General features: G+C 36.5%; 1 protein-coding gene and 1 pseudogene across 10 annotated transcripts in view; both read left to right on the top strand.

Annotated features, from left to right (window-relative positions):
* The window catches only part of DMD (dystrophin), a 2,654,855-nt gene that overhangs the window by 816,101 nt on the left and 1,811,033 nt on the right, over positions 1–27,721 (top strand). The gene's annotated exons all lie outside the window — the stretch shown is intronic.
* The window catches only part of LOC141582671 (peroxisomal targeting signal 2 receptor pseudogene), a 43,759-nt pseudogene continuing 20,659 nt past the window's right edge, over positions 4,622–27,721 (top strand).

Raw genomic sequence — 27,721 nt, 5'->3', positions numbered from 1 at the left:
TGTAATTGAATTATTCTTGAATGTTGAGAAACTGTCTTTACTAGGCTAAACATTCCCTTAGTGATCTCATTACCCAATTCCTTTGCGTTCTGCTGTCAGTGTCTGAATTATCACCAATATGTGTAGTCCAAATTATTATATAAAAAGCTTTACCAGAACTCTGATGATTTTCAAGGAAGAAAGTTACAGCAAATTTTGATCAACTTTCTCCTATTAGTGATTAATTCAATGAATGACTTGAATTTTTTATTTCCTTGTAGAACTATATGTGCATGAAAGATACACACCATATTTACCACAATCTATAGTGGGACAGGAAGAGAAGGAGATTATGAAAAAAGAATAAAACCTAATTATCAAAATGCTTGTTAATAAAGATTTGACACAAAAGCAATGTGAAACATTTTCATAAAAGCAAACAATAAATTTCATATGAAACCTTGCACTGGCAAAGCAGTTACGTGAATACGAATTTTTTAAAAATCTGAAACAAAGCATTTTGAAGTAGTTTCATGAATAATTTACTCAACCTGTTTCACACAATGAAATGAACAACACAGTGAGAAAATTATTCCAAAATGATAAAGTTAAGTGAAGCTTGCATCATAAGGCCAATAATACTCAACAGCGTATTTTCTCATGAATTTACACTATTGAATGTTTTGCTTCTGGAATTTGGAGTATATCACACTCATTCAACAAATACATACAGTAAGCAATTTTTAAAATCTTTCAGAAAATTAGCTCTTTAGTTTCATCTACAAGTATGTAAAATAACCAAACCTATGTCTTATGCACATAATATCCTTCCAATACATTGTTCATGATCATAATATTTATATAGAATCCATTTTGCTTGGCAGATTGATTTGGCCTAGCATGCAAATTAGTGCAGTCCCCCTCAACCTCGACACTTCTGTGTACCATCAGCTCCTTTCTGGAGTACTGAAATGGCATCCTAACTGCTTTCTCTCATACTCATGACCCCTTCTATAAATCCTAATTGCAGCACTTGGAGCAACCTTTTAGAAAGGTCAATTAAATCATCTTACCTCTTCATTAAAACTCCTCTCATTCAACCAAGAGTAAATTCCAAACCTTTTACCTTGACCTATATAATTGGACCATGCCTCCCTCTTCCATTTCAATTCAGCTTTGCTCTTATAGCTCCAGGCAAGCCAGCTCTGTCTTAGTTCTTGAATGTAATAAGCTTTCAAGTCCCTCAATGTCTACTTATTTACTGTTCCCTCTGTATTAGTCCATTCGTGCATTGCTGTAAAGAAATACCTGACACTGGATAATTTATAAAGAAAAGAGCTTTAGTTGCTTCACAGTTATGCAGGCTATTCAGGGAGCATAGTAGCTTCTGCTTCTGGGGAGGCCTCAGGAAGCTCCCAATCATGGCAGAAGGCAGAAGGGGAGTGAGATGTCTCACATGGTGGGAGCAAGGGCAAGAGAGACAGCAAGTCGGGTGGTGCTACACACTTTTAAACAACCAGATCTTGTGAGAACTCACTCATTATCACAAGAACAGCATCAAGTAGATGGTGCTAAACTATTCATGAGAAACACCTCCATGATCCAATCACCTGCCATCAGGCCCCACCTTCAATATTAGGGATTACAATTCAGCATGAGATTTGTTGGGGACAAGAATTTAAACCATATCACCATCTGACTGGAATGTACTTTTCTCCTGCTTCTACTTCTGTTTTCTAAGCAATCAGACGGTTATTCGTTAACTCATTCACTCATTTACTCATTTGTTCATTTATGTATTAAATTGTTCAGTGATTCTCAACGCTGGGGGATTTTGTTATCCAGGGGATATTTGGCAATGTCTGAAGATATTCCTAGTGGCATAAAAAAAAAGATGTTTGCTACCAATGTCTAGTAGGTAGAGGCCAGGAATGTTGTGAAACATGTAATAATGTTCAGGTCAACCCACCATAACAAAGAATCGTCTTGTACAAAATGTCAGTAGCATCAAGATTGAGAATCTCTGCAATAGTTCAACAACCCTTCTGGGTGCCAGGAATATGACAGTAAACCAAATGAATACGGTCCATACTGTCACAAACTAATGCATTAAGGGGAAGATAGTCAATAAGCTGGCTAAAAAAATAATTAAATGTACACTTTCAAATTATGTTGAGTGCTCTCATGGACAAGGGGACAAGAGAGTGGCCAGTGAAACCTAATTTAGAGCAGGTGGTGTTGGAGGAGGGGGTATTTATACTAAGACTCAAAGAACGAAAGACTCAGCCACAACTTACATACACAGTAAACATTTATTGAATATCAGTAGCAAAAAGTTGCATTTTCTCAACTATGCCTTTCTCTGGTAACTGGAAATGCTTCAAATTATTTCTTGAGAATCTTTTAATTATAGATTCTTTGCTAAGGGGACTAGTCTAGCATTTTTCTCTTGTGAGCAATTCAGTTCTCACCAAGTTAGTGAATCTCATGTCTTATGTACTTCCTACTTTTCTATGAAATTACCTTAAAAATGCACATAGGGTTCCTAATATAGTTGAAAAGCAAAATGTTGCTGCATCTCTAATCAGTAAGAAAATTTGTATTTCTGTAGCAAAATAATGTAAAATTTTACAGTACTTTTTACTTATTTATTTAAAATAATTTTAAATAAGATTGTTTCTTTGTGGAAGGACATATGGTCCCAGTATAGGGATGTGTACAGAAATAAATATATACATACATAATAAGAGAAATGCAATACAATGTTAAACCTAGCGAAAGAGTAGAGTCTCTTTCTTTCATTTTTCTTACTTTTAGAGCAATGAGAAAAGCAACACATTATGCCTAATCACTTGAATCATACACAATTAAAATATTATGGCTGGGCACAGTGGCTGATACCTGTAATACCGGCATTTTGGGAGGCTGAGGTGGGGTCAAGAGTTCAAGATCAGCCTGATCAACATGGTGAAACCCCGTTTCTATTAGAAATATAAAACTTAGTCGGGCATGGTAGCAGATGCCTATAATCCCAGCTGCTCTGGAGGCTGAGGCAGGAGAATCACTTGAGCTCAGGAAGCGGAGGTTACAGTGAGTGGAGATCGAGCCATTGCATTCCAGCCTAGGCAACAGAGTGAGATTCCATCTCCAAAAAAAAATTATGAAAAGGACCATTTTTAATGTCAACTATTGCTTTGATGCTAATGTCTGTCAGTCAGTTCGGTATCTTACCCTTTATACTGCTCAAAATCTCCTGGAATTTTCCATTTGAAATTTCCTGGAAATTTCCATTTGAATATCCCATAGGCCCTTTACTCCACTTGTCCAAGATTAAACCTATCATCCTCTCTATTACACCTCTTCTGATAATCTTTCTCTTGTTATATCTAAACATTTAATGAGCCAAATAAATACCCTGGGAGACATGATTTGAAAGGGGTATGAAGTTTTGATAATGTTCAGCTTCTTGATCTGATACTGGTTAAATGGGAGCATTACGTTTGTGAAAACTCATCAAGTCTCTTATGACTAACAAATTGCCTATATATATTTTATATTTTAATTTAAAAAGATTGCATATAAATTCTAGAAGCCAAGTTATACCTTTCCCTCTCACACATCCAGCACATCTACTGAGACAGCTAGATTTTCATGATGACTGTCCCCCATTGTTCAATATTTGCTATATCTTTGATATTGCGATCAGTTATTAACTTCTTTACCGGGTCTGACACTTGAAAATGTCTGTGGTGCAGGTATTATTATTGTCATTTTACATATGAGCAAAAAGAGACTTAGAGAGGTTAAGTAAGTTGTCTAAGCTCACACAACAACAAAGTGGCAGAAGTAGAATTTGAATTTGAGTCAGTATTTATAATCATATAACATCTTGCCTCTCATGTGTGCTAGTTCCATAAAAACTATGAATACCACTCCTATTCCTTATTCATCCTTACTACCTGGCTTTAGTTAAAGTCTTCAGATCTTCTTTCCTATATTATAACGATAATATCATAAGAAATCCAGTTCAGTTTAATCTATTCCAAGACCAGTCTAAATACTGCCAGGATTAGGGTTTATTCCATAATATAAATCTGATCCTGTAGTTTACTTAAAATCCATTATCACAGTCGTTAGCAACCTTAGCCACATGTGAGAATCACCAGGCTCCACCCAAGATAAATTAAGTCAGAATCTCTGGGATGGAGGACTGGAAGTGACCATTTTTAGAAAGCTCCCTGGGTAACTCTAATGTGCACCCAGCCTTGGAAACCAATGCTTTAATGTCTCCCTATAGCTTTTAAGATAAAAATAAACTCCTCAGCATTGCACAAAATGCCCTTTGTAATCCAGTTCCTGCCTCCTTCTACCTTGCCTCCTCTACTATAATTCCCTCCTTCTTCCACTTTTTCCCCACCCTACCAACATACATTTTATTGGAATTATTCAAAAGACTGTTTCTTGCGAAGAGTTACGATTTTTATACCATGGGCTTGTACATACCTGTGTTTCTCTCTCAATGCTTAGTTATATTATCTTTGCACTTAATCCTTTTAATTGCTGATAATAAATGAAAGTTTCTTTATAGGTGTTTTTTTTTTTTTTTTTTTTTTTTTTTGAAACCAAGTCTCACTCTGTTGCCCAGGCTGGAGTGCAGTGATGTGATCTTGATTTACTACAACCTCTGCCTCCTGGGTTCAAGCAATTCTCATACCTCAGACTCCCAAGTAGCTAGTACTACAGGTGCGAGCCACCACGTCTGGCTAACGTGTATTTTTAGTAGAAATGGGGTTTCAGTATGTTGACCATGCTGGTCTTGAACTCCTGACCTCAGGTGATCCACCTGCCTTGGCCTCCTAAAGTGCTGGGATTACAGGCATGAGCCACCATACCTGGTCAAACTTCTTTATAGTTTATTGACATGTTTTTAATTTAGAAAATTTCCCATGTATATAGACACCATACAATTTATAATGTAAAGCTGTTTTTCTATATCAGACACACTTTACCTTTTTTCTCGTTCTCTTATTATATATGCTGCTTCCCAGAAGGTCTAGGATTTGACAAGTGTCTTTTTATCTTGCTTTGCAAATCTAATATTTTGCCATTTCTTTTTACAGAAATGTGAGCTTTTCTCATGCATACAAAAGATGGCTTATTATATGGGCTGTAGGGCTATTTAATGAGTTATATTGAATTGCATGTTTTATAAGAGTTCAGATTAGTACACTGGGATACTCCAATGCCAGGGATGGATTAATGTATCTGCCCATGTATATACAGGAAAATGTATGTTGCTGATATCCAAATTAGAGACTACTTATCTTGAATGATCAGTGTCTATAACACATTTTGTATGTGGTATATATTTGCTTAGTTAAGCTGAGTTACCACTTGGTATATCAAAATTTGGTCTCTTTCTAAGTATATCATGAATATTTTTCTTCTAATGCACCTCACTTTCTGCTGAAACTATAAAAACACATTTGTAAATGTTTATCTGTGACCACTTGAATATTTACAGGACATTTTACCTGAAAATTTTGTCTATGTCAGCAAAGAAAATATTCCTGTTTCTGCACGTGTGTGTATGTGTGTGTGTGTGTGTGATGCTTGCTTATGAGGAATTTCTTTTAGCTATGGTTCTTTATTTTGCTACTGCACTCTTAATATTTGTATGATATGTATTATTACCCTATAAATGGCTGCAGAATTTATTCTTCCAAAATTAATACAAAGATTGGCCAAAATACAATAGCGTATGTCTTTATAAACAAAATATCCATATACAGTCATAATAAAACTGAAGAACTATTTTATACTTTTCCATAAAGCCAAAGATTAAGGGTATAATCACTGTTTATAATTTACTAGGAAACCATAAGACAGATAAAAGTAGATGAAAGGATATTACAAATATCTCAATGAGGCATCCTCTCCAACTGATCCCTTTGCTGCACACATGTTCAGACACTCTAAACTCTGTTTATTTTTCTATTTTATAATTTTCTATATAATAGTAATTCAGCATTTTCCTATAATATTATCAGTAGTGCTACTAAAAAAATATTACATTTTATGTAAATGTTTAAAAAGAGCATATGGAATATAAAACTAGATTTTTGAAACAGCTCCTTATAATGCTGATATTTAGCACATGACTAGGTGGAGGATGGATTTTGTAATGAATGTATTTTCAAAATTAGGCAATTTCTCATTAGTCGATTTCAAAAGCAAAGTTAAAATTTGTATTGCAAAAAATTGGCTATGTTTGTAAAATGTATTTAATAATGTATTTTGAGAGTTCTCAATAGCAAATTGCTTGGCAGACTGTGGTTTAAGAAGTAATAATTTTGAAGAGAAATTCAATGCCAGTATTTTCGAAGTGTTTGTTAACATTTTTAAAGAAGAAAGTTAACCTTTTCAAACTGTACACTTATTCATCTTTTATATTCTTTTTCCTTTAAAAAAGAGTTGTAGTAAGAAGGGAGATTGCCTTCTGTTATTGATACAAATTTTCAACAGTATGAATACTGTTTATCACATTTATATAATATGCATTTTCTATCAATTTTAAAAATTACATGTTACTACTATTTAACTCTGACCTAATTATGTTAAATATAAAATAATTCATTCTTTTATGACTAATTGAAAACCATAATTTTACTTTTCTTTCAAAATATAACACCAACTATATTACAGATTAGACTTTTTTAGTATGACAAACATATTTTCATCTTTTGGAGTTATTGGAGGAGCAGATGCTTACTGCTTTTCATTTTAGATTGCTCTATGTAACAAGCATTTTTATCATTTTGGCTTATTCAAATAATTCTTAATAAATAATATAATACTTATAAGTGAAATGTCACTTGCAATTTTAACACTTCATAATTTTAACAAAATGTCTTTACTTTGAAATTTTTACTTTCCTTTTGGTGTGACATTTTGACCTCCAATGTGATCATCATTTAAAGGAATTATCAAAGAAAATTGCTTTTCTTTTTGTCATTTGCAATATATTTACATATAAGATTGATATGTGTAAGGAATATAGAGAAATAATGAATTGAACTATTCCTCGTAATCACTTCACTTAAGAAATAGAGGGCTAAGTGTGATGACTCAGGCTTGTAATTCCAGAGTTTTTGGAGGCTGAGGTGGTAGGATTGCTTGTGCCCAGGAGTTTGAGTCCTGCCTGAGCAACATAGCAAGACACTAAGTCTATGAAAAAATTAAAAACTTATCTGTGCACCTATCGTCCTAGCTACTCAGGAGGCTGAGGCAGGAGGATGCTGTGAGGCCAGGAATTCCAGGTTAGACTGGTAGCTGATAGTGCCCCTAAGTTTCAGCCTGGGTAACAGAGTGAGGCCCCTTCTCTTAAAAAAAAAAAAATAGAATAGATTATTACTAATACTCTAGAAGCCCTCCTCCACATGCCACCGTTCCCAAATGCACCACAATTCTCTCCTCCCAATTTTCATTTTTGTGTTTATTATTCTTATTCTTACCAACACAATTTTTACCAGATGTGTTTGTGTTTTCAGCAAATATTTTTAGTTTATTATGCACCTAATTAAATACTATGGCAGAGCAGATTTTAGGACATTGTTTAAAGTTAGGGAATTTTAAGGAAGTAAGACATTTGTTTATAAAAAGTTTAATAGGAACACCAAATTGCTTTTGATTAGTATTAAATTCTGTAAGTTTAAACTTGTAAGGGATCATAGAAATCAGAGAGCCCAATGGTTCCCAAACTTTCTTTAGCAACAAAACCTCATTTAAAAATATACAGCATAAGGAAGACAGAACCATAAAACTGAAATTAGAGTAGCCTAATTGAAGTGTGAGTTTGAATTGAACTCAGTTTCAAACCCACTAGCAAGTCAAATTCTTATTGATGATATAACTGGGCCACACAGAATTTTAAAAACATGTTTAAATTTATTTAGCTTATTTATACCAGAACCAATATAAGAAATCCATAACATTCTGCATTAGAATTAAGTACAAACACTTTCTATGATATCATACTTGATTAAAAACAGAAACTCAAAATGATACAAACTGAAATGGAATAAACTAATATAATACAGTGAATGGAGTCCACCATTAAAATACCTACAAAGACCTGAAAGGTATTGGAAATAGGTGAAGCAAAGATCTAAATGCATATGAACGTTGTATGAATTGGAAAGAATACTGGCAAATGGAATGTTCGTGCCCAGTCTAAAATGGGCAACAGCTATTCAATTCAGTCTAGCAGTGTACATATCAGAATGTAGAGCTATTGTTGGCCAGATATTTTATTTTTTCAAGAGGAACTTAAGAATCTGGAGTTGTATGCAAAACATCCCAGTGCACTATATATTTGCCTCATAAGCTGGGCATTCTTTTCATGAGTTTACGTTGTTCACTGGTGAATCCCAAGCACCTGGAACAGTGCCTGATAGATAGTAGGAGATCGATGCGTATTTGGTGACTAACTGGAAAAAGGTTCTCCAGTTAAAAATTCTGTGCAAGCCTGAGGTAGGAGATGGGCAGAACTTATTTCCCAGTCCCCAGAGGATCAAGTGAAGAAACTGGCAGGAAGCAGCAGGTGGTGACCAATGGAAGTGAGAAAAACAGCAGAAACCAGCAGATGACAACAAAAGTGATCCCCAGCAGACCTTATTGCATATTAGCATAAGCCACTCCCACCAGCACCATGACAGTTTATGAGGGACGTGGCAATAACCCAGAAGTTACCACTCCTTTCTTACAAAGTTCTAAATAACTCTGCCCTTCAATTTGCATTAATCTGCCGCTTAATTTACATGCAACTGAAAGTGGGTGTAAATGGATATAAATACAGTAGCCAGCAGCCATACCCTGCCAACTTTGGAGGCACTGCCTATGGATTGCCCCTGCTCCACACAGCTCAGTTATGTTCACTAAAAAATAGCTGTTTAATCCCACTGGCTCCCCCTTGAATTCTTACCTAGGCAAAGCCAAGAATCCTTCCAGGCTAAGCCCTAATTTGGAAGATTACCCATCCTGCATCAAATCTAGCCGAATGTATCTCAGGCCTGAATTAGATAAATGGCTACCAGTTCAAATCTTTTGTTTTGGATATTAGGGAGGCAGGAGGTGACTTTCTACTGTATAGCATGATACTCAGAGCCCAGGAACTCCTTCAGAATCCCAATCTGACTTCCAAAACTCCAGTGTCTTGCCTTTCTTTACTCTTGTGGGTGACAGTAAGGGAAGGGAGCATATCTCCTTAGCAAAGCAGCTTGTCAGAACACGATCCGTAGCAGAAATGATTAATTAAAGACTTACATGGAGGCTTAAATATAGAGCCAAAGCATAACCATATAACAATTATTCTTCAAAGTAATTTTATTCTTGGCTTTTGGTGGAAAAACTCTTCAAAATAAAATGATAATTCTACATATGGGATTTGTGATGATATTTAACATGGATATGCTTTATTGCCTGACAGCCCCTTTATTTTGGCAGAAAATACTATGAGATTATCATTACGTTTCCATTTGCTGTGGCAAGTGGAGAAAAGTTCAGAGGGGAAGACTAATTAGGAAAATAGTTGTCTACTAATCCATTGAACTAAGCCTTCTAAGCAGTCATGCTCTTCTTAATATTATGAACACACATTTTATATTGATTGCAGAGAATAAAGAAAAAGAAATGACTGGTTTTGAACTTTAAAATAGGAAAAATGAATACAAAATCCAGATAAGCCTTTGGGCATATCAACTTTTTCAGCTTGTATTATACAACAGTGGGCAAATGATTTCAAGTTGCTAAAACATAGAGACTGATAGCTATCAGATGAAAGCTAGTAAGTCAAACAGAAGAGTTAATGGATAATTTGGATTGGACAAATATTAAAGATTCCACCAATTAGAACGCTCCTACCTAAAATGATGTGTTTTTTACATGAAGGACTCTCATAATGTCATGGAATTTCTCTACCTGTGCTTTAATTTATCTGAAAATAAAAATCACAGTTTTTCTCTTTACCTCTTTGTTCTCTACTCTTCATTCTCTACTCCTCCCTACATTTCCTTTTTTCTTCTTCCTTCCCTCTCCTTCCTTTACCTTTTGTTCTTTTTATTCCTGTTTGTTCTGATTACATCTGTGATGTTTTCTAGAAACATTAAAATTTTAGTCACCGTTAATATATTTTACAATGATTTAAGAAATCTATTTCAGAAACCAGAGTTGAACCAAAGCCTTGTTTTGAACTTCTAGTAAGTAGACTGAAGGGCAAGCACTATTTTAAGGGCATATTTAATATGCAAAATTTTTAAAATGTCTAAAATGCCGATTGTTAATGATAAAACAATATAGTTTTGTAATTGCTGTTATTTAAGTACTTGAAGGATCATGTTAAAGTATCACCGGAGAAGATAAAAAGCATACTTCCTCAATGTGAAAACTTTCAAAAGAAAGGGATAGAAACATTTTATCCTGCATATTTGTTGTTTTGATTGCTGACATTTAACTTTTCATCATACAGCACTTCAAGTTCTGTATACCACAATGTTCTTGAATCGTTGAATCTGAAAAATATCTTCCTTGCAGCTGTGATAATAATCTATCTCCTGATAATGCATTTAATGTGGCAAAGACACCTTTCTTAAACACGATGAAAACCAAGTGTTCATTTTGTCATTGTAAAATGGGACATGTTCAGTTGCTTCAGATTTTAACTTGGATAACCTTGAGACATAGTTGTCCATTTAACATCCTATATTTTGCTTGTCTTGCAGTCAAGTGAATTATCTTAGTTACTGGAGTGTTATGTGACACCAGTTGTTTTGTTACCACTGCTTTAAAAATAGCTCCATCCCTAAACCCCCTCAATAGTGTGTTTTAGGGCCCGATTTTTTTTTTTTTTTCTAATCTATAGATTAGCCCTCAAGGCAACCTGGTCTCTTGCTATTTATCTCTCATTATTCCTGTGATTCCAATTATATATGTGACTCTTTGCTTTATTTTAAAAGAGTTGTGCATTGTTGATGAGCCCTCAAGTCACCAGGGGTGTCTGGTGTCAATAGTGAGTCTGTACATGGCTATTTTTATCCATAAAGCAGTTTACTTCCTATATGATGAAAGGCGTTAAAGTAAAACCTGCCTCTTATTATACTCTAGGGGTGTAATCAAGAGGGGTTTCATCATAGCATACCAATTAAGGAGGCTAGAGAAGACTGCTCTGGGTTGTACTAAGGAGTAAGGTGTTCTCCACAGATTTCTGAACTCTTTATTGCAAAAGCGTCAGGGCATAGCACATCTAATTCTTTTCATAGCACAGTTGTGTACATAAACCTCTGTATATAGTTTCTGTTCAGAGGCTGTGCTCTTAGATTTAATCTTCTTATAAGTCATTATCATTCATTTAAACCTTGACAAGATAAGCATTGCTAGTTCCCAGTAAACTAGATGATCTCTTCCTCTAGAATGTATTTTATTTCATGAACTATTATAAGATTACAAGAAGACTAGCAATGTTGCTTATTTACACTACACACACACACACACATTCATTCCAAGCCAGCAGCCAACTCAGCATCCTTAAAAGCTCCCAACCTCAGCCAAGTATATAAATATGAGAATTATCTCTACCACCCTCAATTAGAAAATGTTCTAGTTCTGCTTTTAAATTTCCACTTTACGATTCTTCTTGCTAATAAGGCCTGGAAGCCTCAAGATTTCTTTCATTGCCTTATATACACCTGGATTATTCCTCTCTGATGGTTGGGGACTATGTCCCATTGGAATGGAAGTTTCTGACCAGCTGGTGCCCTGGATTGCTCTCAGAAAATGATCTTCCACAAGCCAGAGCCACAATCCAAACCTTTGACTGTGATCAACCTTGACACCCAAAACTCCAGATGTGGATTCGCACAGTAACCCGCAAACCCACTCCTATGTGAAGAAAGATTTTACTTTTGTAGAACAACTATAGCTGTCCTTTTATATTTTTGGATAATTCAGTTTTTATGAACTGAACCAGAAGTATAAAGTATCTGCTCAGTTCAGTTCTTAATGTTTGACATGGTATTACATTAATAAGCCACTTGCTTTATCATTTTCATGTAGTTCGTATAAAAGAAAACATTACTGTATAAAATAGATTCTGCAGTCCCTTACTTGTTGTTATGGACTGAATATTCGTGTTTTCCCCAAATTCGTATGTTGAAGCCCTAACCCCCAGTGGGATGATATTTGGAGATGGAGCCTTCGGGAGTTAAGCAGAGTAAGATAACCATATGCAGGTGGGGCTCTGGTCTCATGGCTCTTATAAGAAAGACACCAGAGAGCTTGCTCTTTTTTGTCATGTGAGGAAACAGGAGAAGGTGGTTGTTGGCATGTCAGGAGGAGAGCCCTCTCTAGAACTTGACCATGCTGTAACCGTGATCTTGGATTTGCAGCCTCCAGAATTGTGACAAAAAAAAAAAATTCTGTTGTTTAAGCTGCCCAGTTGATGGTATTTTGTTACAACCGGCTGAAATGAGTAAGACACTTGAATTCTTCCTAAAGTTGACAACTGACTGTTAAAACATCCACACGTACACGAACATACACAGAAAACAACATAACCAGTAAGATAGGTAATCATGTATGGGGTAATTATTGCACCTGATTGCTATAATTTAGGCATAACCTTAGAATAACCCTTATTGCAGACATACCTGATTGCAATAATTTAGGCATATCCTTAGAATGACCCTTATTGCAAACACACCTGATTGCAATAATTTGGGCGTAACCTTAGAATGACCCTTATTGCAGACACACCTGATTGCAATAAATTAGGCGTAACCTTAGAATGACCCTGCATTGCAGAAACACCTGAATGTGTGTTCTAATTTACACAATCTGGGAGGAGTCAACCCAGAGAGCTTTTCTTTGTCTATGAGGAACACCTGAGCCCCAAGCCCATCCCGTGGAACGCAGACCACACAGCGAGCAGATTGAAGCCCTGAGTTCTGGATTGGATGAAGGTTGCCATGTGACCATCATTAAGGGCAGGCTGTTAAGTGAAAATGCTATATAAGCTGCATGCTGTGTCCAAGCAGTTGTAGTTGTCTTGCTTAGCCCGTTGCCGTCAGTGCTACTGTTGTGCTGTGTGGATCTCTTGTCGAGTCTGCCACTATTGGACTGTTTCTTTAGGTAAGGCTAGTTCTGTCTTGTAACAAACTCTCTCCCCTACGTGTAAACCCTTAATAAAACCGAAAGCCTCATTTGTGGGCTGTGGGTTTATTCCTCAGTCTCTTGAACCTGATACTCTCCTTACTGAGGTTAGTAGGGGTTCAGTACAACATCATGATGAGAACAAACAGGTTTTTTTGGGTAGACGTATTGGTCAGCTCTCGGGACGATAATATCAAGTGATAATTACTACCTCCAAACTAATGGTTTTAAACAGCATTAATTCTCCTGGTCATGTGGGGGTTGGCTGACTTAAGATGGACTGGACTAGGTGGTTTTGCATCAGGCTATAAGTTACTAGGCTTGGCTCTAAGCAGCAGGTTAGGTTTGAATTTCTTCGATGTGTCACATACAGAGGCACACACTGGAACGGCACTGGCCACTCAGTGCATGTTTTCGCAGGTGGTCACTATATAACAAGCCCAAACATGCCAGCCTATCTCCAGCCTCTGCTCCTGTCATATTTTCTTAACATCCCATTGGCCAAAGGATATTACGTTTCCCATCATATACTAGATATACCATTCTATTAGGTAGGAATGAGAAAGTTGGGACAAGTAAATCAACCTATTGTAGTAGGAAAGTTAGAGGATTATTTCCTAGCACAAAGAGAGATGTTTCAGTGGGCTTGCTACTTTTTTGTGGATGTGGAGGCAATATCTAAAAAGTAATTTTCCAGCTCCGCTACAATATTCAAAAAAAAATTTAGGTGTGTTCACAATTCACTACTTTGCTTAACTCCACTGTTGGTCATAACAAATTTAATCGTCTCTGAGGGCTTTTAATGGCTTTGATAAGACAAAGATTGCTGAGGAGGAAGATGGTCACTTTCACATCCTGAGCGATGCATCTCGTATAAGGCAGGCGTCCCCAAACTACGCCCCGTGGGCCGCATGCGGCCCCCTCCGGCCATTTATCCAGCCCCCCGCCGCCCTTCAGGAAGGGGCACCTCTTTCACTGGTGGTCAGTGAGAGGAGCACAGTATGTGGCGGCCCTCCAACGGTCTGAGGGACAGTGAACTGGCCCCCTGTGTAAAAAGTTTGGGGATGCCTGGTATAAGGTAACATACATCTTGTAAGCATGTTTATAACCATATATAGGAGATGGGTAATATTCTAATATTTTTTTAGGGAAAGGGAGGACAAAAGGGAATAAGTAACATGGTTAAGTGGCCACAGCTGGGAATTATGGTATAATCTGGCTCTAAATAAACATCGAAGAGATAAATTTGGCTTATTTTAAGGATGCACAGGGGTAAAAAGGTCAAGAAACTGAACAACTGAATAACCAGATAGACGAAACCATCTGGTTACTGAGTTGTCTGACCAACTGATTAATCAACAAAAATGGCATGTTAGAAAACTACAGAGTAATTGTATGAATAATGAACTATTGAAGAGACCTCAGTGCCGCAGCTCATCTATCATATTATTTGAATTCCATCATTCATTCTTATGAATTAACTACTTTCAGTCCTTTCTTTTTAGTATTAAAACTACTCCTTAATGCTACCTGATTTTCACTGTAACGTAAACTTCCCAAGAGAAAATGTCTGATAAGTATCATAAAATCATAAAAATAGCTGATAAAGTCAGCCAGGTGCGGTGGCTGTAATCCCAGCACTTTGGGAGACTGAGACAGGCAGATCACCTAAGGTCGGGAGTTTGAGATCAGCCTGACCAACGTGGAGAAACCCCTTCTCTACAAAAATTACAAAAATTAGCCAACCGTGGTGGCACATGCCTGTAATCCCAGCTACTCAGTATTCTGAGGAGGAGAATCGCTTGAACCCAGGAGGCGGAAGTTGTCTTAAGCCAAGATCACACCACAGCACTCCAGCCTGGGAAACAAGAGTGAAACTCCATCTCAAAAAAAAAAAAAAAAAAAAAAAAGTCTGAAGTCATCATGCATTATGTATGGGAGACTCAAGTTTATTACTCTTCCCGTGCCTTTAAGGTGGTTTTCAGTCTTGGTTACACAATCATTGTGGCCAGAGAGACAGAATGTGTCCAGTGTCTAGGCCTAAGCTAGGAGATAATGCCAGTAAATATACAGTATAGGGGATGAGAGGTTTCTCAAATAGTACTTGGTAGGTTACAAAAGAAAGGGGCACTAGAAACAACTGGTAAAACAGATGTCCATGATAAGCAAGGACCTAATCACTTTCAAACGTAGCTGCATATTAACATCACCTGGGGGGCTTTAGGTACCTTTTTCTAGATCATACCCCAGAGCAATTGAATAGAAACGTCCCGCTGTAAGGCTCACAATGGTAAAAGCTCCTCCAGTGATGCTAATGTGTAGCGAGGGCTGAAAACAGATGTAAAACAAGAATGTGCGGTAATGTTGCTAGTACTGGAAGGAAGTGTCTGAGTGTATCTGGTGACTGCTAGAAGCCTATGAAACTGTATCAGAGTTGTAAGGCATTGAGGGAAAGCCCAGGCCAGATCACGTGCAAATTGTAGGTGAAATGTAGAGCTGTGAGTTCGGTGGCCTCATTGTGGAAACATTACTCTGCTTTTCCAGAAATTACTTGGAGTTCAGTGCTCTATGATTTTCAAGTTGTCAGCTAACACAGTTAATAACATGAATCATGGTTCTGTGGCCTTCATGTCTATGTCACATGACATAGGCAGTAACCCCCAAAGTATGACTTGAGAGGATGACAGGATTCCAGGTCTGAAGAGAGACTATTACCCTGGGGAAGAACAATTGGAGGAACCTCAAATCGGACTGTGGCAGCAACTACCAGGGCTTCATGCTGACCAGCTCTGGGGTGTCAGTTTTCTATTAATAAATCTTTACTAACAATAAAATAACGAACGGCTCCGGTGCGCCTCGGACTCGGACCGGCTTCCGCGGCCTGGGAGGCGAGGGCCGGGGCGGCGGGCGGGATGAACCCAAATGAATCTGGGCTAAGGCTTTTTAGAAGCTTTGACTGGAGTGATGGTTTGATGTGACCTGGAGTGAGAACAATGAACAAGTCCTCATCACCTGCAGTGGCGATGGTTTGCTACAGCTCTAGGACGTGGCCAAAGCTGCGGGGCCGCTGCAGGTCTATAAGGAACACACTCAGGAGGTATATAGTGTTGACTGGAGCCAAACCAGAGGTGAATAGCTTGTGGTGTCTGGCTCATGGGATCAAACTGTCAAATTGTGGGATCCAACTGTTGGAAAGTCTCTGTACACCTTTAGAGGCCATGAAAATGTCATTTATGGCACAGTCTGGTCTCCCCACATCCCTGGTGGTTTTGCCTCAGCCTCAGGTGATCAGACTCTGAGAATATGGGATGTGAAAGCAGCAGGAGTCAGAATCGTGATTCCAGCACATCGGGCAGAAATCTTGAGTTGTGACTGGTGTAAATACAACGAGAATTTGCTGGTGACAGGGGCAGTTGACTGTAGTTTGAGAGGCTGGGACTTAAGGAATGTACGGCAACCAGTGTTTGAGCTTCTTGGTCATACCTATGCTATTAGGAGGGTGAAATTGTCCCCATTTCATGCTTCTGTGCTGACCTCTTGCTCGTATGATTTTACTGTAAGATTCTGGAACTTTTCAAAGCCTGACCCTCTTCTTGAAACAGTAGAGCATCATACAGAGTCTACTTGTGGTCTAGACTTCAGTCTTCAGAGCCCCACTCAAGTGGCTGACTGTTCTTGGGATGAAACTATAAAGATATATGACCCTGCTTGTCTTACCATTCCTGCTTGAAATACACTACTCTGGTTAGAAACAGAGGATGTTGGCTGAAGAACCACTTAACAGCGAAGAAATTAACTATGGAAAACATAGACATGCTTTTATATGTCATTCAGGTTTCAAATATTTCAAATTTACCCTGGAATCAGTTTTGAGGGAGCTGATAAGGCCTTTGGCTCACTCATTAAGCCTGATACATAAGCCACATTTCTTAAAATTCTAAGGAATAATTAATGTTATGGTATATCTTGTAATATCTATTAAAATGTCTGTCATAAAATGGATTAAAATAGGGGAGATCAGTCGATTATACTTATATAGATAGTGATATGTTTCATTTTTAATTTGTCATTTTTGATGTAAAATATCACTGCTGTGGATAAAAATAAAAATAAAGCATATCTGTTGATCATTTATCATGTTATGACTTCCCCCAAAAGACTGTTCTTTGTATTACATTGTATATATGAATACAGTACTATATATAATATAGGTATATCTGTGATTCAGTAACATGGCACTAGAATACATTTAATTTATTTAGTAGCTGTTTATTGAGCATCTACTCAGTGTTTGACATATGGACTGAATGAGATTCTCTCAAGGACTGGTACCATGCTTTAAGAACGTGGAATGCTGTAAGCTAAGAGCTTACTTTAAACAAACAAACAAAGGCATTTATTCACATATTTTTAGATATTGTACCCATGACTGTATAATTTTGTTTCCTCACTTCTCTAATATCAACATTCTTCAAAACTGTCAATTGAACAAGCAGTTTTTAGTCCTACTAAGGCTTCTAGCTGTTGCTCTTGAAATCAGCCCTAAGTCCTGCTCTACGTGCTCCTTGCCACCTCCCTAAGTTTTCTCGAAAAAGCTCTAGGTGCAGATGAACTGAAAAAAAGAAAAACCAAAAAAAAAGTAGGGTAAAAGGGAAAAGCAAAACAAACTACTTTGCCTAACACTTATATTTCCTATATAATATTAAGATGTGCTATAAATGGCAATTATAATTCTCAAGTTCTTTTTTTAAAGAACGAAAAATGCTTGTAATCAGAGCAAAAATAAACTAAAATATATGTAAAAAAATCGAATAAAATACCAATGGTTATATCATGTAGTGACTTACAGATTATAAACTCTCCTTATTTTCCTTGTCTCAACACTGAGTCCAGTATGCTTCATCCAAATTTTACTCACAGGAGAACTGACAGACCATGAAGGTCATGGCAGTCAGAAGGTACTGGAGTAGAAGAAGGAAGCCTGATTTTTCTCATTTCTGTCCTACATTGCTTTATTTGATTGTCTTCTCCAGCCTTACTGCCCCCTCAGTTAAAATTCTTGACTTTCATGAAACCTATTAAAGGGAGAGAAAAGGAAAACTAGCAAATTTAATTTAGATCAATTTTAAAAATCACTTTGAATCTTGGACTGCTGGCAGATGTAGGTTTAAATCCTAATGATTGTAATGTTGTCACACTATCTTAATGTATATGATCCACTTATCTGTCTCAATCTTCTCTCACTTGTCTTCTCTATATCTGAGGGGATTGAGAAAAGTCTTTTTCATTATGTGTCGATACAGACCGGTGTGTATGTAGCAGGAATAAATGTTCTTAAAACTCAAATGTGGAAGAAGTAACTGATTTCTTGTCATATTTTTGAACTGTACTCCAGGTCAATGCTGTCCAATGGAGATAAAAGCTATATATGTAATTTAAGCTTTTCTAGTAGCCACTTGAAAAAGTAAAAATAAGGGACTCCATGTTTGGATCCCATTCCATGAACCCTCTAGTGCTCATGGAAGCTATTTTTCTCTATCCTACATTTCCCCTCTGGAGTCCCCTTCCACGAACACTCCCTCCGTGGAAGCCTGTCTTCTCCTCCCAAACTCCATCTCTCTGTTCCCTTCCACTTGGTGTGGAAGCTGCTTTCCTCTCCTGGATTCCATCTTTCTACATACTATTTTCAATAAAAGCCGTCTGGATGTCTCAAAAAAAAAAAAAGTAAAAATAAACAGGTGACATTAATGGTTTATTTAACGCCATAGCTAAAATATGTTAACATGAAATATAAGACTGTTAATGAGACATTTTACATTTGTGATAAGAATACAATGAATCATTAAATTCTGGAGGATATTTTACACTTAAAACACATCTGAATTCCAATGCTTCGTTTTCATGGGTTAAAGAATTTGTTCTCTGAAACCAATAAAGTTGTGGTTAATGGAAGAATATTATACACTGTTTGCTTAAATTTGATTTAAATTGAAAACTTGGCAAAATGAAAATCTTGCTTACTCAGTTAGGCTAGTACCATTTCAAATACTCAGTGGCCACATGTAACTAGTGACTACCTTGTTGGACGGCATAACCCCAGATTATGAAAAACACTGTTTTCTAGGATTTTTGTTTTGTTTTTAACAGTCTGGGGATGTTTTGCCTTCTTGCCAAAGAAAGAAAAAAAGGTGCTGGTACTTTGGGTTTTCGGCAGTTGGCTTTGAAATGTGTTTCTTTTGGAATTGGATAGAAAAAAAATCTAGACTGTTAGACTAAAGTGTAGTTGCAACTGCGCCCCAGGCATCACCACTTAAGACAGATTAAGGGTGTGGCTTTTCCAAGATAATGAGCCTCCCCACACCCCCTCACCCCTCCTCCGGCCTGGACTTCATATCTACCGCTGGTGTCAATAGACTGGCCTTTCCTGCCCCAGGAAAAGTTTGAGTCCTTTAAGAAACTCAGTTTAAGATTAAGTTCAACAAAAGGTTTACTATTTTCTTTTTCTGCCAGGACCTGTGGAACTACCTGGAACTTTTAAAGCAGTTTGCAAGACTTTACAACAGTCTCATCACAGGGCACTGCTAATTCAGAAACTCACTGTGACTTCTGCGTGTCCATTTTACATTTGCTGGTTGCTTCTCTGAGCCGTGAGATCTTGTCTCAAAGATGACTTGACTCCAATTCTTTTCCGATTTGTTATCGGTTTGCTTTGCAGTTTAGGTGCTGGACAAGGATTCTTAGAAACCTCCACATAACCATCAACATGTAATGGCAATGAATCTCAGTAATTGCCTTTTCTGGAATCTGAACTTTATATATAAAGCCTACTTTCTGGTGAATCTTGCATATTTTATCTCAGCCAATTTAGGACTGATACGCCCCACCTTTTCCTGGGGTTTTGTCTTAAATTTCTGGAGGGGACATGACATAGTGCTGGGATATGAAGACCGGTGCCTACCTGATCCCATGCACAACCCTTTTCATAGGGAACTTGTTCCTTCTTCCGAAGTCCTAGGGTCTTTGATATCTCTGTAGAGTCAAGAAACATGGTTGCTCCTTTGTCACTCTGCATCCTCCAAAAACTCATTAAGCACTGTGTTTGCTGTAGGCGTGTGGGAAATTATTCTTCTATACTCTATGTTCTGCTGAAGTTCCTGGGTACAGGGTAGCTAGCTCATGCTCATTTGCTAAGACACGTTGCTCGTAAACGTGAGCAATGATTACCTGGGTCTAACATAAATTTGCAGTCCTGTTGCTTTTTGGGGCTGGACTCTGGAATGGGACCCACGTAATTCTGCACTTGATACCCCCAAAATTACTTGTTGCTGGTGGTTCTTAAACTACCCCTTCTCTCAGAAATATACTTATTCTCTTGTTTCTTCTTTACGTTCTCCAACCAGTCCAGGAAAATAGTATCTAGGCTCAGAGATGGAGAAAATGGTGTAGATATTTCACATTTTCAGAAAAAAAAATTCCATGCCTGGACTTGAGAATTTGAAAACTCAACTTCCACAGGTTGAAACGCCTTGTCCCCAATAACAGGATTTCCTTATCTTATTAAAATTGAATAGTGTTACATTGTATATATATTCCACATTTTTTGGATCCATTCTTCTGTTGATGGATACTTAGGTTGATTCCACGTCCTGTGTAACATGAATACTACTACAGTAAACATGGGTGTGCAGATAGCAACTTGACATACTGATTTTATTTCCTTAGATATGTATCTGGCAGTGAAATTGCTAGATTGCATGGTAGTTCTGTTTTTGTTTTTGAGGAACTTGGATGCTGATTTCCATAATGGCTGTACTTATTTATATTCCCATTAACTGTGTCCAAAGTTTCTCTCTTCATGTTCTCACTGACACTTGTTACCTTTTGTCTTTTTGAGAATAGCCGTTCTGACAGGTGTGAAGTGACAGCATACTTTTGTTTGATTTTCAGTTACCTGATTAATGATAAGCATTTTTTTCTTTATAAACGTATTGGCCATTTGTTTGCCTTCTCTTACAAGATGTCTGTTCAGACACTGGAAGGGAACATTGTACACTCAGGCCTATGCAGGGGGCAGGGGACAATGGGAGGGAGAGCATTAGGACCTAAAGCATGTGGGGCTTAAAACCTAGATGACGGATTGTTAGGTGCAGCAAACCACCATGGGACATGTATACCTATGTAACAAATCTATATGTTCTGCACATGTATCCCAGATCTTAAAAATAATAAAATAAAATAAAAATTCAGTTCCCTAATCAGTTGCCACTGATTTTACTTTGTCATAATTAAAACCCTTTTCTTTTTAAAACAGAAGAAATGTCTTTTCAGGTCCTTTGCCCATGTTTAATTGGGTTGTCTTATTGCTACTAAATTTATTGCTATGGAGTTTTTTGAGGTTTCTTAACATATTTTTAGAGGTCAATCCCTTTTCAAGTATATGCTATGCAAGTATTTTCTCCCACTCTATGCATTGTCTCTTCACTCTGATTATTTCCTTGGCTGTGGGGAAGCTGTTTAGGTTGATGAAACTTCACTTGACTATTTTTCTTTGTTGTCTGTGCTTTTGGGTTCATATTCAAAAAATCCTTGCCCAGACCAATGTCATAAGTTTTGAGTTGATGTTTTCTGCTAGTAGTTTTAGTTTCAGGTTTTACTTGTAAGTCTTTAATCCATTTTTGAGTTGATTCTTATATATGAGATAAAGGTCTAATCATTAATATTCAAAATTGAATGGGGAAGTAAAATAAGAAATGAAAATTAACCATATTCTCACTTAGTCATTGTTGCCATTTTGGCATATTTCATTGGGTTTCTTTTTACCTGAAATGAGGGTTTTCTGCTATTTAGATGTGATCATGCTCTGACTTTTCATCCTTTATTTTTCATCATCACACAAGTAATTTTAGGTTATTATAGACTCACTTTAAATGCTTACATAATAACTACATCCTGTTGTATGGATGTGCCACAATTTACTGGAATATTCTGCTAAAATGAGGCATTTATTTTTGTTACTCTAAATAATCCAATAGAATATTTTTTGCTTTCCATTAGACAGCTTCCGGTATGAGATTATTAGCTCAAAGGATATTAACATTTTTTAGAAAGGATCTTTACATGTATCACAAAACTACTTAACAAAATTATTTTTTACCAATTTACATTGCCCTCCAAGAAGCTATAAGGACACCTAAATTGTCACAGGAAACTGTGTGGATAAATATCTCTATTTTATAAACCACTTTGTATAATTAAAATCCTGCTTTTGAGATACTAAAATTTGAGGATAACAATCTTAGCATGTTAAAATAATACTGAGTTCAAGAGCTAATACACATAATGATAAAATGTTTTTATATTCTAGGAAAGCTGCTATGTGGGGTTGAATATATTTTATATAAAATATACTTTTATCTACATATGTTGCTATACAATCATTGGTACATTTTTATTAGGTTAATTTTAGATTCAGCTTGCACTGAATCGTATTCAGTCTGACTACAAATTAGTCATGCAGAATAAGTATGTGAGTTTTATTGTGACTGATAAATATTTGGAATCTGAATTTGGAGAGAGAAGGGGTGGAAGAAAACTGTATGTGTCTATACTACTTGAAAGGTTTCTTTTTTCCTCAAGGTAAACAATTACGGAGACGGCAGATATTTAATGTTTTCCAAGAAATACTGGAATATTCTAAACCCTCAAATTTTGATACATTTTATGTGATGCATCAAAAAAACACTTTTATTTGTTTTATACTTCTCCAATACAGAAATTTCAACACATTGTAAGTTCCTTTATTTAGCAACATCTTCTAGTTTTTAATAACCGACTTTCACATACATTTTTTAAAGGAGGCTAATAGTTCCAGCTTAATATAGTTTTCATGAGATTTAGTAACAACATGATCAGTTATACCAGTAGTTTATCTCCTGAATCATCTTAAAAAGTAACTTGCATGTGTTCTTTATATACAACTTGGAAGCTTGATATTTCTGAAAATGATTGACTGTTACTTTTTGTCATTTCTTTTCAAAGCCTTAGGCTTTGTAGTTATCAGTGGTGCAGTTCCATGATGCAAAGTCATAAACTTAGCTTTCATTCTCTTTAGTAGGCTGAATATTTTGAATCTAGCCATAGGAAGCAGCCTGAAACCTCTAATCGAAATCAAAGGTTACACCACAGGGGTACAATATCTCTAATTTGTCTTGGAATGATGCAGTAGCTTCCCTTGACTGCTGTGACTAAATTCATTCTGGTTTGTTCAGTTAATGAGAATAGCACATCTTAATCCATAGAAAATAGTCTCTTTTTGAGCCTATGACCAAACAGATTAGCATCATTATCAAGAAATGTTTAATAAATTACTACATGTGAGTGGTGCTAGGCTAGGATGCCTACAACTCTAGCAAGAGCATATTCCTTGACATTCAACATTATGAGTTTCTGAAACACAGCAGTTTCTCAGGCATGGGTATAGTTAAATATGTACTATCAAACTAAAGAACAGCCTGAAATTTAAGAAGAACTGAAAGAATTTGTCCTTGTCATTAAGTTGGAGATAAAGTTAGTTAACATCCTGAGATGTAGGGGGGATAGTGATAGATTCATTTCCCCTCGTTTGGTAGGATCATTTCCACGCTTCCCTGTACTTGGAATTCTAAGTACATGAGTCACACTCAATTACTTAGTGTTGCGAGTTTGAACCTAGTATATTTGATGGTAACAGACTGAGAGGAATGAGTATATGAAATGAGTTCCAATGTATTGGTGAAGCTTAGTAGAATGGAGCATAGCTTAGTAGATAATTGAACAAGTGATGGTAGCACATGGTCCTGGTTCAAATTTTGGTAACATCTATCAGTTTTAGGACTTCGTTGAACTTGTTCAAATTTGCCTTCAGACTGATTGGTTAAAAAATAAAAATCAAAGTATTGATAAAAATTATTGCCTTCCTGAATTTTTTTTGGTAAATATTAAGTCAGATGATGTATTTAAAGTGCCTGGCACATAGTAAGGGCTCAATAAAGTAGCTGTTGGTACTACTTTGTTTTTAAATCGAGTGGTTAATTATATATTTCCCTTCCACTTAACTGTTATTCAGCATCTTTCTCTCATTTGCTGTTTACCTAATTGGAAATAATTATTTTGCATATGTCTGGAATTATCACTGGGCCTGCTGTATTCCCTGGATGGTATGTTTGTATACATTGAACCACTAAAAGTCTTTTCAGATGAATCACTTTCCTGTGTCACCCTACTATTTCCTGGACCAAAAATCTCATGTCCTGTCTTTCTTCCCATGCCTGCCTTACCAAGAATTCAATACCTTTGATTCCCAGTTATCTAGTTATTACATGTAAGAATTGAGCTAGTCAGGGTGCCGATGGCAGAGGAATGGTCAGGATCCAGAGGATACAAATGCATATATAGGAAGATTGCAAGAGTAGGAAGAAATCCAGGCAGGTGAAGAGTTGCTGAGCCTCTAGGAAGTGAGGAAATAGAAAATAAGCGCTGAAAGTAAGGAATAATGAATTAGAGTTAAGTATCCTTAATCAGAAATTCCATTAGCAGATAATAGAGAACCAGCAGTGGGCATTGGATTCAGAATTTTACTTTAGAGTCTGAGAAGCATTGATGAAGACAGAGCTTTAGAGCAGAAACACAATGATTACAATTAAGGTGTTAAGCTGAGTTTCATTTATCCATTCAGTCATTCAACCAACTTCTGATCACCTCTACAGAAAGGTGGCTAGGCACAGAAGAACCACCAAGTGTTAGTTAAAGCAGTGAACATAACAGATAAAACAGTGAACTTAACAGTCTCTGCCCTCATTGTGGAAGTTAATTCCAAAGACTTGAGTCAAGCAACCAGTTTTAGAAGTCAGAGCACATTGAGTATAAAAGAATAAAGCTGAATCGCAAAGTTATAGTAAGAAACTAGCTTTACCAAAGGGATGCTGGACTGGTAGTAATTTTGCCTTGGCCTTAATTTATACATCTAAAGTAATGGGAAATTTGCATTCCTTCAATATGGGGCTGAGACTAATCTTAGTATAGGGGACTTGGGGAAAATTGAGGATGGCATGTTTAAATAACATTGTATGTCTTGGTCAAGGAAAAACAGGCAAGGAACACAATACATCACAATGAAAACACCTATGTACTTATTTTTCCATTTCCTTCTTTATTATGTTGAGGTTATTTCAAGTGCTATAGAACATCTACAGAAAAGTAATATTAGAAGAATGAAAAGAGATATTTTTAAGAGTCTTAATTTTGGATACAATGGAAGCCATTTTCTAACAGCAAATTTGTGAAAAGCTGGTAGCATGTTAATTCTAGAATGGTAATTTTTTAAAAGGAAAGTTAAAGGAAAATACTGGAATAGTGTCAGCTAGTATCAGGAATTATCCTTTAAAAATTCATGAGAAAGAGGTAATTACCAGTGTCCAAATAAGAAGCGAAAGTAATCAAACTCAGATTTTAATGTATTAGAAATTTCATAAATAAGTTATTCAGTGACCGAAATTGATTTTTCTTTTTTTTTTTGAGATCAAACTTGAGGCATGTATATGAAATATAAGAGCAACTTTCTAAGCAGAATTACCCTTTGTGATTTCCTCGGGTTCCTTTTGGTTCTTGAATCTGTATGACTGAGAGTGTGAATAGGCTCACATTATGAGATGCGGTTAATTTAAGTGTTTAAGTTAGGAGTATACCATCCTGTTTCCATGCATTCTTTATCACAGATACATTAAAAGTGCTGGCCTTATTATCTTTATTAAGACATAATGCAGAAAACCCTGCAGGTAAAGAAAATAATGTAGGGGCTTACCTCAGAGGCAGGAATAATTGCATGTTAAGAAAGCTGCCTACACACTGACTTTTTGCTCTTTGAGTTGAGCTCAGTATTTTTCTAAACTTTTGTGAGCAGGAGGTGACTCTGCATTGTTTAAAACCTAATCCATATTATATGTATAATATGGAAGGTACAGGAATTTTCTAGGTTGGTTTTTGACAATATTTTATTTTTACTATTCATGTTGTCTTTGAAAAATAACTACAGAGCAAGATTCAACTGTTTATGGTTAGAATTTCTTAAAAACTTTGGTTCTAACACAGTGGAGTTCCATCTACAGAAAGAATGCACATTTAAATATGGCTGTCCAGGAGATTAAATATTCTTGTGGTTAATATATCTATATTTAATCAAGTCATTAATTATAAAACTAGTAAAAAACAATAGTGAAATATGTGGTCTTTGGAAGAATGAGAAATCATTCTTACCCGTGGAGTACAGACCCAAAACTTAATGTGTTTCCATTTTGATACTGACAAGTTTTGAGTTTGGAATGATAGATCAGCCAGGGTCAGTTAACAGACAGAACTCTAGTTACTGTAGCAGAAAATAACTTAACATGAGGAATTGTGATCTAGATATTAAAAAACTGACGAATTAAAAAGAGAAGACAGATAGTAGCAAGTATACATGGTAGTCACCACTCCTAGGGCTGGGAAAACACAGAGAAAAGATGAGAATTAGTAACACTTAGAAGCCTTGAGGAAGGACTTCATAGAGCTGGAGCTCAGCTCTGAGTAGGGGGCCACTACTTGGCTAGTGCTAGGCTCTCCGAGATAGCAGGAAGGGCCCAATGGGACTGAGGCCCAGACCAGAGCCAGCCAGGTGGTGCTGGTATTTCTGTGGCAGGCATGCAATGAAGCTGATTCTCTAAGTGTTAAAACAAAACTCAAGCTAAATTGAATAGCTGTTACTAAAAAGTGCTGCTGCAGGCATGAAGCAGCACATCTAGGGTGTTGCTAATAGGAGCAGTAAGTGCCATGGGAAGCGAGTGTGAAACAGTCAATCTTTTTCTCTCCTCCAGCCTTGCAGTCTCCCTCTATTGCTCTCTACCTTTAGATTAGAACAGAGTCAGTAGGCAGAGTAGAAATGTAGTTTGCAGAGTCTGAGTCCCAGCATTGCAAAGTAGGGTTTAGAAGGGTGTGTTTGTATGACTCTGAGGAAGCTAAAATCTCTAACCAGGACAAATGCTAATATTTGTAATAAAAAAATCTGGAAAATAATTGTTAAATATTTGCACTGAATTTCAAGGATTAAAAAAGAGAGCAATATTTAAGGTAAGGCAATGAAAACCGCTTATATTTCCATTGAAGTATAACTTTACGTACAGCTCCTTCATGTTGGCAAAATTAGTTACTATTTCCCCTCGAATTTTTCAAAGATGTGAATTAAGACCTAACAAGTAATAATTGCTGCCTACTATTGAATATCTGGATGTTGTAGAACTGACATTGTATCATATTTAACTTATTTCTGAGAGCATTAGATTTCCTCTGATAGAGGATATTTATTTTTCCAAGAGTAATAGTACAAATCCTGAACATCAAATTATTTTAAATATAATATTGTCCTAACATTGCTTAAGTATACTATTATTTAGAAGTAGGCCCAGAAATCATAATTGTCTTTACAGAAAGAAATCAGTTCAGAATGCTTTAAGAGCTATTTGGAATATGA

The sequence above is a fragment of the Saimiri boliviensis genome, chromosome X, assembly GCF_048565385.1.
Source record: "Saimiri boliviensis isolate mSaiBol1 chromosome X, mSaiBol1.pri, whole genome shotgun sequence".
NCBI lineage: Eukaryota > Metazoa > Chordata > Mammalia > Primates > Cebidae > Saimiri > Saimiri boliviensis.
This window is presented reverse-complemented; position numbering and strand designations above follow the sequence as displayed.